The sequence below is a fragment of the Petromyzon marinus genome, chromosome 3 (genome assembly GCF_048934315.1).
Source record: "Petromyzon marinus isolate PM22_M1 ecotype Great Lakes invasive population chromosome 3, UKy_Petmar_22M1.pri1.0, whole genome shotgun sequence".
In the NCBI taxonomy this organism is placed as follows: Eukaryota; Metazoa; Chordata; class Hyperoartia; order Petromyzontiformes; family Petromyzontidae; genus Petromyzon; species Petromyzon marinus.
The window spans coordinates 3,417,904-3,428,912 of record NC_133669.1 but is presented as its reverse complement, the minus strand read 5'-3'; positions in this window follow the sequence as shown (position 1 = coordinate 3,428,912).

Sequence of the window (11,009 nt, the reverse complement as noted above, 5' to 3'; positions counted from 1 at the left end):
ACCAATGTGCTGATGCCATTGTGACCGGTGGCTCGAGACCTAAAAAGTCGTGACTGAATTTAACACAAATGTAGATTTGAAGCTTTCGTGACTGCAAGGATCAATACTCTTTGGTTCTATTCACACAGCCAAGCTCAGATGATTTTTGTGAAGCAGATCTGAGCTTGGCTGTGTTCACTCCAGCGCTGTCCTCGAGACAGTCTGGTCCCTTCACCTGATGAAGGCCACTTGTGTTGTGGCCGAAACGTCGTGAATTTTTTATTTTTTGTTTTATACTTTTACGTGACTTACCGAATAGAACCAAAGAGTATTAACACAAATGGTTCGCGTGTCACATGCAGCCGCTAGAGGCCGCTACATCCACTGCGATGTTTGAGGAAGGAATCTTGAACCGGATCTCGCAAATAATTCATTCATCATTTGCACCCCATGTGCATCGTCACCTGCAAAGCCCAACGTAGCTTATTTGTCATTCCAGCCGAGTCGCACGTTTAAAGACCATCGTATCAACCCAGGTGGTTCAGCCAGAGCCGTTAGCAGATTACCGCGCAGATAATAATAATAATCAGTCACACTGATTATTATTGTCTCGGTTTTACAGAGCGCCCTTCCAATTCGCCGGAGTGCTTCACAAAAATCATCGCATCTCACCTCAACACGCTTCAAAGGACACGCCCATCGGCAGCTGTCCCTGTGCGGCCACATTGCGATTCTACACCTGGCCTGCAATCGAGCCTTAGCTGCCAGTAAGGGGGGAGATGGTTGCTCCGTATTTATGTATGTTGAGCTAATTTTGCACCGCATGTAGCCAAACCGTGCTAATCGGCGGTGCCCTGCGTAATCTCAGTTGAGTAAGTTGCGGGTTGATTTTACATTTGGTCCCTGGCCTAACGCTTGCCAATGACGCCGGATGGATCTTTAACGTTCACTGTGAAGCAGACGGTGGGTAGTGTCGTTATTATTATTGCACCCGTGGTAATAACCAGGGCGGCCGCTGGATTCGAACCGCAAAAAAACCTGCAACGAGCGGCGAAACGCGCGGCCGCTGGGCCCGTGCCACCGTCCCGCGTGTCGCCGCCGAACTCACTGCCAGCAGATCGTGAATTGTCACGATGAAGTTACAGGGTGGTCCAAATGTCTCGTGACCTCGATTTAATTCTCGAAAACTTAATATATATTTTTTAAAAGTTGATTTAAAACATAAATGAATATGCAAAGGAACAAAAACAATGTGAGGGGTGAATTCATTTGGGGGTCACGAGACATCTGGACCACCCGTACATGGCCCCATTTGTTTAACTTCTCCCCATTAACTGAGACGTAACTACGAAGAGCATCGTCTCCTTTGCGTACACGGCTAAATAATCGATTGCCACAAGGGAGAACGCGATGCGTGCATCTGTTTCTGATCGTAAGAATCGATGATTACAATCGACGACTCGATGCGTCGTGGCAAACCTTATTGCGTCTTCCCGACTGGCGCACTCCTCCGTTTTCAAAAATAACAACAACAACCATCACCGCCTGGAGCACGATTTCTTTGTTTTGCAGGTGAGAGGCAATGGATTTTGGAGAGGGGGGTGTTGTGGGAGGGGGGCGCACGCTTAATCCAATCGTCCCCCCCCCCCCGAGTCTCATCTCACGCCTTTTACAATCTGCCGAGATTCGTCATCACCCCTTAAAGTCGTCCCTGAAATTCGTCGCCACTGAACGAAGGTGGTGTTGTGCAAACACCTGGCAACGTGTACTACGATGGTGGGTATGCACGTGGTTGTCTCGAATCTAGCGCCGGCGGAGGCAGCGAAGGGTTGGTGGTTCACCGCACACAGATGTTGCGAAACTCCCGTCCCATGCGGGTCGAGGAACTGCCGTTCCCTGACTCGCCAGGGGAAGACGCTGCAACACAAATGTGGACTCCGCCTGTTCCGTTTGTATGGGATCGAGTGTTTCCCCCTCGTACGAATGGGTTTTCTCCGGGTAGTCCGGTTTCTTCCCACGTGTAAATGCTCATCGATTGGGCGATAATACATTCATATGTAAAGGACCGCAGAGCTTAGCTAATTATTGGTAGCACCGGCTCAACGCTTGGCTGCTGCTGCCTTCCCGCTCGTCGTCTGTAGTTCCTCCTCCTACGCCTCCGAGTCGTCCTCTCTCTCTCTCTCTACGAGAGTGGGTGAATACTGCGCGGCACGTCACAATACGAAATAACAATTATTATTATTACAATATTATTCATCACAGGACCCACGCTGGTTTCATTAAAGCACTTATTGGATTAAAATTTTCATCGATTTTTTTATCCAGTTAAATTATAGAATTGTCGTTAGTTTTTTTTGTTATTTCTATATATATGATCTCATCTCCCCACAGGTGACCACACGGTGAACTTTAATCCCGCGAATAAAGAGCTCCCCTCTCCCACCACCCAGGTGTGGACAAGGCGTCTTAGTGGCCTCTCACGGTGTGCCTGGACCCCTCCCCCTCCCCCACGTCTCTTCCTTCGGGCGTCGTCCCTGAGTCGCAACGTCGTCAGCCCTGCTCGTCGTGCGCGATCGTCGTCGTCGTCGTCACTCCTTCTTGTCGTCCTTCTTCTTCTGGAACTTGCGGAATTGGCTCTGGATGGCCACGGCGGCGCGCTCCGTCTCGGGCGCCTTCAGGTCGATGTCCACCTCCTCGGTCGACTCGCGCTTGGCTCCTCCTCCTCCACCACAACCCGACAACACACGGCAGCAGCAGCAGCAGCACAGCCAGTGTCAGCGAGCCATCCCCACCACTACTACTACTACTGAGATAAATACAAACTACGTGAACGCCACCAGCACCGCCACCAACACCGCCACTGGCACTGCCACCATCGCCAGCGTCAGTGAACGATCATCATTCCGCACCTCCGGTTATCACGGTTGGCTACGTACGGTGCGAAAGAAGTTCATCATCACAACCACGACCACCACTACTACTTAGATAAATACAAACCACCGCCAACATGAACACCATCAACACCACCACCACCACAAACACCAACACTGCCACCACCGCCAATACCACCACCATCAACATAATCGTCGTGTATTTATCAAATCGTTACATTATTTGGGTGCCACTCCGTAATCATTCCGGACCATGGAACCATCGTCACATCTAGCCATGGCGTGTCCTGCCCAAGCCCGCTTACCTTTATTCACCGTGTGAATGACTTTAACGCTGGCGATGTTCCCTCGTCCACGTGTTCCCCTCTCTGGCTCTCAGTAACTCCCCGTGCTGCGTTGCACACTTTTGCAGTTTTTGTTCAAGTTCTCTTCGTTAAGGTCTGAGCTTGAGCCACGTATAACGGGGGGCAAAAACAAAACACTGGCCTGTCTTTAAGAACGGGTTTCTTCCGTCAGATTGGTCGGTTGGATTTCGATGTCGAGTTCAGTTTTGCAAAAGCTCTCCAATAACTCTGGCTTCTCTTCCGCCTCTACCATCCAATCCTTCGATTCCGGCCCGCCTTCAATAGCCGCCGAGGTGCCGTGTCCCTCCGCCACGCACAGCGGACGACGAACAACAGATGTCGGAACACGAACAGCGGACGACGGGACACGAACAGCGGACGGCGGGACACGAACAGCGGACGACCGGACACGAACAGCGGACGACGGGACACGAACAGCGGACGACGGGACACGAACAGAGGACGACGGGACACGAACAGCGGACGACGGGACACGAACAGCGGACGACGGGACACGAACAGAGGACGACGGGACACGAACAGCGGACGACGGAACACGAACAGCGGACGTTGGATTGGGCAGATTTCTGGATGTGGTTCATGGTTTGCTTCACCCCACAGGCACATGGGGAGGGGGCTTGCTCTTATGCCTTTGAGTTGGGTCGATCGTACTGAGTTGGGTCGATGGGCACGAAATGAATGAATGACAGATGTCCCCCCAAAAATATGTTTTTTAGATATTTTTTGTGTGTGAAGAGACGGAGATGTGAAGGTGACATTGTCCACTTGTTGATTTTGTATCCTTCACAACGACGCTCGTGGTTAATTTGGACGTGGAATTAGTTTTGCCCATATTCATCCTGAGCCCAACTTTGCAATCTTCTTCATCATCATACTTTTAGATGTATATATTTTTTAATTCGCTTATTCACGACAGCTAAAACCCCATATTAACCACCCTCAATTTAACACGTAGGAGGCTTTCGCGACCAATATCATCCATAATCCGGGATTTTTTGGGTTAGATCGTGTAAAATATAAAGGACACATTCTTTGTTTTTTTCGGTAAAGTCACGTAGAAATAATAAAATTACATAATAGTGTACGACGTTTCGATTGCAACACAAGCAATCATCATCAGGTACAGAAGAGCTAAATTTACGAGAGAGAGGAGACACAACCGCAGATATATATACAGACACAGATACAACAGGGGATACAGAGAGAGAGAAACGTGGGAGCACACTGTTGTATCTGTGTCTGTATATATATGTTATTTTATTATTTCTACGTGACTTTACCGAAAAAAAACAAAGAATAATTCCTGCAGTCACGAAAGCTCCAAATAAAGGACACATTTATATATTTACGCGATCTAACCCCAAAAAACCCTGTATTGTGGATTAACCACCCTACAAAAAAGACATGTAGGTACAACACACGCCTCTTGGCACATCGAGCGGCTCAGCTGGGACACTCCTGCTAACCTGAGACCTGGAGACTTCCCAACACATCCCACGTGTTGGTTCGGCGATCGGCTGTGTCCATCATAGTTTCTGCTCCTCACTCAAAACTGATTCATTGTTCTCTAGCTCACACCACAACCCCCTTAACCCCCCCCCCCCCCGCCGCCCTCATAACCACCACTTCCGTTACCGTTCCCTCTTCATATTCTCATTACAAGACTATCACTCATTGACCCCATTAATTCAGTTTAATCGTCATCATTTACTGTCATCATTTCGCTTTCGCCGAATTGACGCACCACCACCATCATCATCGTCACAGATTCGCCCACCACATTGCTTCCTCGCATCTGTTTCACCACCGCGACACTCACACAACACACACACACGCGCCTTGTTGTGCCGTTGTTACTTCTCTGCAAAGCGCCCCGATGAAGTCGCGATACAAATCACGTCAAGATAAGATAATGATGAGCATGTGAAATTCATACTCTTCGGTTCTTTCGGTAAAGTCACGTAGGTAGAAAAATAAAATTAAACAAAAAAAATAATATATCACGATGTTTCGATCGCAACACAAGCGGTCGTCCTCCACCAGCAGTGGAACTGCTGAACCAGCAAGAGAGCTGTTACAACAAGAGGTTATTTACGTGGCGATGGGCACGCTGGAAAGGAATTCCATCCCCAGACGCAAGCACCGTCAGTTGTGTTCATGTGGAATTGTTCAGCACTCGTCGATATCGCGGCACGCGCGTTACTCACCAGGCGCTGCCGCTCCTCCGCCCCCTCTTCCTCCTCCCGCTCCCCTCTCAGCCATCCGGCCATCCGCCTTCTGCAAGGCGAACCGTGGAAGCGCGCCGCGGAAGACAAGAGGATAACCAGGTCTCAGTAGGCAGGGAGACAATCACTCAGACGGAGAGAGAGGTGATGATGGGGGGAAGGGAGGGGGAGAGCTACAATCCAGGGAGCTTCAACAAAATGTTAACATATTCTTGGTTCATATTCTTGGTTCTTTCGGTAAAGTCACGTAGAAGAGAAACAATAAAATAATAAATCAATCAATCTTGCTGTGGTTTTCACACCTGGTGATGATTGCTCGGGTTGCAGTCGAAACGTCGTGAAAATTGTATTGTTTTATATTTTCTATAATTTATTGTTTCCCTTCTACGTGGTGACTTTACCGAAGGAACCAAGAATCTGAATCCCTGCAGTCACGAAAGCTTTAAATAAAAAATGCTAAAACACTTCTGAGAATTTGCAGCAATACCACGAGAAATGTGCCTGGAGACCACCAGGAGAAGGTTCCAGGCATGTGCTGACAACGACGGCGAACAAGAGGAGACTGCCTTTTTGAAGCTACTAACATACATCATTTGTTGTCATGTTACAATGTATCATCCGTTCTTTTTCCGTGAAAAACGGCCGTCCCATGTAAGTGTTACATTTTTTTTGAAGCACCCTGCAGTTATCTGCTGTTGGCCCTCGTCAAGCCCAGGTCTCCCCTTAAAATTAAAATAATTCTAATCTCATCTGGCTCGGACCTGCAGAAAAATGTTTTTGGGGGGGGAGGGGGGCTACCCCCTCGCTCCAATTGTAATTCCCTCCCACCATCTCTCCCCCCACCCCCCCAAGCTGTCGGAATCAAACACCTTACTCAATTCCAGTAAGAGTGTTAACTCTCATCGATTACAACCTTCATCGTGTTGTTTGCTGCTGGCCAATTTGGCGCTTTGAGACCCTTGGTGTCTCTGCTCAGCAAACCGCGATTAAAAAAAAATCGTAAAATGCCAGGACAGGCGCTAGGAATTCTATTCGATGAGCGCTGAGCAGCGATTTGCGGTGCAGGAGGTCCGCGCGTGATGCCGTTGCTGAAGCTGCTGATAGCTGATAATGATGCTGCTGCTGTTACAAGTTAAGTCAAATCGTCACCCGGCTCATACGAGCAATGGGGCAGCCCTGCTCCAGCGGTGGAAATTACACATTCTCATGGTGGTGGCCGGTACATTCTCTCCATGAAGTGCTACTTATTTGGATGGCAAATGTTGACTTTCCACAAAGTGCTACTCATTAGCACCGCTTTGTGAAAAGGCTCAGCCTCCCTCCTCCCGACCGAAATTTCAACATGAAACTTTCTAATTCTGCGTGGAAGCTCTAAGCACAGCGGCGCCACCACCCACCCAGCCTGATGATTATGATACAGCATTGCCAAAAGTGATGTGCTGCCGGTGGCATTGGCGATCATGATGACTCACAATTCAGACAGGTCTGGTGCTGCTGATGCGGGGGATGACGATGATGATGATACAGCATCGAGAAAGGTGCGGTGCTACTTATGACAGTGGAGCTGATGATGATGATGATAATGATGTTTCAGAATGTTTCTGTGACAGTGAAATGACGACGGTGCCGAGTGTCGGTGCATCGTGACGGCGGTCGTGGTGGCGCTCGCGGTGGTGCTGATGATGCCTGATGATGACGACGGCTGTGATGTCCTTACGTCGCTCATCTTCACTCCCAGGCAGCCGACTTCCTTGCTGGCGAAGCTCGCGCGGGCGTGCTGGGCCGCTGTGATCGCCACAAGTCGAGGACGTTCTGGAGTCCTTCACCGCCTCTGCAATCAACACGTGCACACGAGGGCGCGCGCGCGGCGCGTGCGTGAATCGACACGAGCCCGCACGGCTCTGCTCGTGAGCTCTCGCACGGGGTGGGGGGGGAGACTTTTAATTTGGCACTGGGCAGGGCGGCTGCCGGAGCTTTTAAACACGAAAAGGTGGGGGGAGGGGGGGGGGCTGCGTGGTGTGACGTCACATTATGAGCCCCCCCGCCCCCCCTCCTCCCCCCCCCACTTATTCGTTTCGCGGGTAAGGGAGTAACGACCGCGGTATGCTGTTTTGCCGGATTATAAGACGCGCTTTACACCACGTGGGGCACGTTGTTTGAAGTGCGTCTTACTTTCTGGAGCGTCCTCATTATCCGGACAATGCGGTAATCGGCGCATCAATTAAATTGGTGCAGTCCCGACGCATCAATCGAATCGCGATGCTCGGAATCAATAGCGCAGGACACTAATACTCAATTGGACTCTATCATGCATGGTCTCTTGAGTTGTCACCCGGTTACACAGATTACTTTAAAACCTGATCTCATCTTAACGTCATCGGTATAACGCCTTAACCGGGGGCGCTTTAAATATAACTAAGAACGGTACAGCGTATGCATGCCATGGTGGAAATTAGGTGAATGAAATAAATGAGAGGTAGCGATGGGGACGAATCTGTGATGATGCGGGAATTCGGTGAGAGCGAAATTGATGACAGGACATGATGATGAAGCTCACGTACCGATTACCATGTTATACGATTTATAAAACGCACTTTTCCCTATCTTTAAAGGCAAACGCTTCGTGTGATAATCGGGTAGACGCGCGTGTTTGTGTAACCAGACTTGTACAACCAATATCTAAGTGTGCTTTACTTGATAAGATAAATCAAATAATTGTCTTATTTTGTTTTATTCTCATTCTACGTGACTTTACCGAAAGAACCAAGAAGATAATTGACTTTTGTTTGTACTGTCTATATATTTTAAGTTATTTATTTACCTTTTATATAAATTGCACTCCTATTGTGTATTGCGTTATTTGTTGTAACGTCCTGACACCCGTTCGCCTAGTGGACAGCTGTGAAAAAAAGAGCTTTACAGCTCATCGGATTCCTCCAGCATAAATAATCACACTTTGGGGTTGCGCCTTACTATGCCGATCGCCTTGGACATTTCGGTCGTAAAGTTAGCTCATGTTTGGTAGCCACACAACCTACCGAACATCCAAGAGGACGAGTTGGGGGGACGGGGGGGGGTAACGGATGAGGTGGACGCGATGGGAGGGATGGAGGAGCGAGGCAGGCGAGAGGTGAGGGCGTGGCGTGGTTTTCACGTTCACGCAGTGCCGGGATTAATGAGACGTAGTGACCCCCCCCCCCCCGTCATGAATTATGGACACGCGAATCTCATTATAAGAACAGAAAGTCTGCACATCGCCTCGGTAAGGTAAGGGTATATAGCGCTCATTAAAGTTGCAGGACATCTCAAGTCTTACCAAACGATGTATCGGATGACTCGTAAGCGCACCACCACCACCTCCTCTCTTAAAGACGTGAAATGATGTGCACGGTGGCGGGGGCTGCGAGGTCGTTTTTCATCTTGAAATAAATAAAAAACACAAAGCGAGTCCCAAAGACGATCCCTACTAAAGCTGCCTCTTCCAACCAGGCATCTTCCCCTGGTCCCAGCGGTGGAATCTCCCCGCGGTCCCCACGAGGCAAGCCGGGGCCAGTGACGCGTCGGCACAGCGCTCGCAGCTCGTCGCGTGAGCCTCGCGGTTACCACTCCGGCAGGGCCACCCTGGTTAATACTACTACCGTACAATCACCCGTCGTCAGCCTCACAGGTGGACGCTAAATAAACCCGTGATGTCACCTGGACCATGCCGGCGTCAAGGTCCATTCTTGCTAAACAGTGGGAAATTCCATCGCAAATGTCTCAATTGGGATTACGGTACACGCGTGTGTGTGTGTTGAACTTCTTTCGCACCGCACGTAGCCAACCGCGCTAATCGGCGGTGCCCCAACGGGGGTCTTGTGGACTAACGCGTTCCACTCGCTGGATGAGTCGCCTCGCTTCCTGTAACATGCCCATATAGTATGGCAAGCAGTCATGGCACTCACCACCACCACCACGCAGACTTCTTGCCCGCTTGCAAAGAACCACTCACTGACGGTGCCACGCGTCGGAATGGGGGTGGGGGGGGAGCCCTGTGGGTCGTAGCGGGCAGAGTGCGGCCGGTGACCGGCTCCGGCGCGACCCTTCTCAGACCCCCCGTACATTGACGTCGTACCGGCGTTTCGCGCATCTGAGAGATTGTATATCGAATCAATAAATGAACAGACGATGCCAAAGCAGCGAAACAAACCATTGTTGCCGTTCATCGGCCCTCGCGAGTCTCCTGGACCGGCGTGTTCCGCTCGCTTTTGTTTGAAGCAGGAGAACTCGCTGCATGTAACGTGATCGTTTAATTGCCGTATAATTTACATATATACCGTGAATAATTGATGTTCATATGCGTGTGTGTATGCAGGTATGGCGAGCGTAAAAATCGATTTTGAATCGACGCTTCGTCACATGCCTACCACCGTTTTTATTCGCATTCGAAGACGCTCCGGAAAAGTAAGACTAATCTAAAGAGTAAAATAAAAAAAAATCGAATGCTTAGTTTTTTTTATATAGCTAGCGTCGTCGTATTTCATGCAAATGTCATCTCACAATCGCTGAATAGGACACACAGGCACGAGCTGGAAGGCGCTGAGCCGGTGCCAACGATCGCTCTGCAGTTCCATACATAGTAAGATGTTTCGTGCCAATCAGTGACGAGTGTTTATTATACACTTGGGAGGAAACAGGAGCGCCCGGAGAAAACACACGGATATGCGAGGGAGCAACACTCGATCCCTGTACAGAAGGGACGGGTGATATTAGTCCACGCTTTGCTCCGCTACTTTCCGCTGGTGATGCCCACGGGAAGGGAGTTTCGCAACGTTTGTCGTTTGCGTGATCCACAAACCCTCGCTGCCTCCACAGTGCTGGATTACAGGCGTGCGCCAACCCCGCCACGGTGTTCAAACAAAGACAAAGATCCCCCGTATAGCCTGTAACAGACTTGGGGCAAGGGCTCTTAGCGAGCACCTATGTAGGCCGGCACGACACACCAGAGGGTGGGTGGCCAACATCGCACCCGGCCGCCTTTGTCTCCCCATTGGTGATGTTTACACACCGCACCAGGTACCCATTTGAGGCCGAGTCGACCTAGGGCAGGCCCAGGACCGGTTCAAATAGTCGTCACTGGTGTTGGCCGTGAGCGGAAATCTAACACACACATACACGCACACACACACACCTACCGGATTTTAAAACGCACCTCAATCGTTTGAATTAAAATGAATGGTGGGGTGAGGGCGGGGAGTTCGTCTTAGAATCCGTGTTGCGGATTTCACCACTCCCACTGCCATCTACGCTAAGCGACTTGCATGGGTTTGTCATATTGAAACAATCCATTTTGGCTGTGCCTGTTACACAACCACTTGTTGCAGAAGAGGAAAGTCGAGGTGTCCGTCACCTCCACCCTCCTCGACTCCAACGAGCAGTGGCGCGCGCCGCTCATCTTCAACGAAAGTCCCTGGCCAGTGATGGTCCCAGACCCCTCTTGTTCGTCCATCCACAATGGCCGCACGGTGAAGTACGGTCAGACAATCTTTTTAATTTTTCTATTTAAAGCT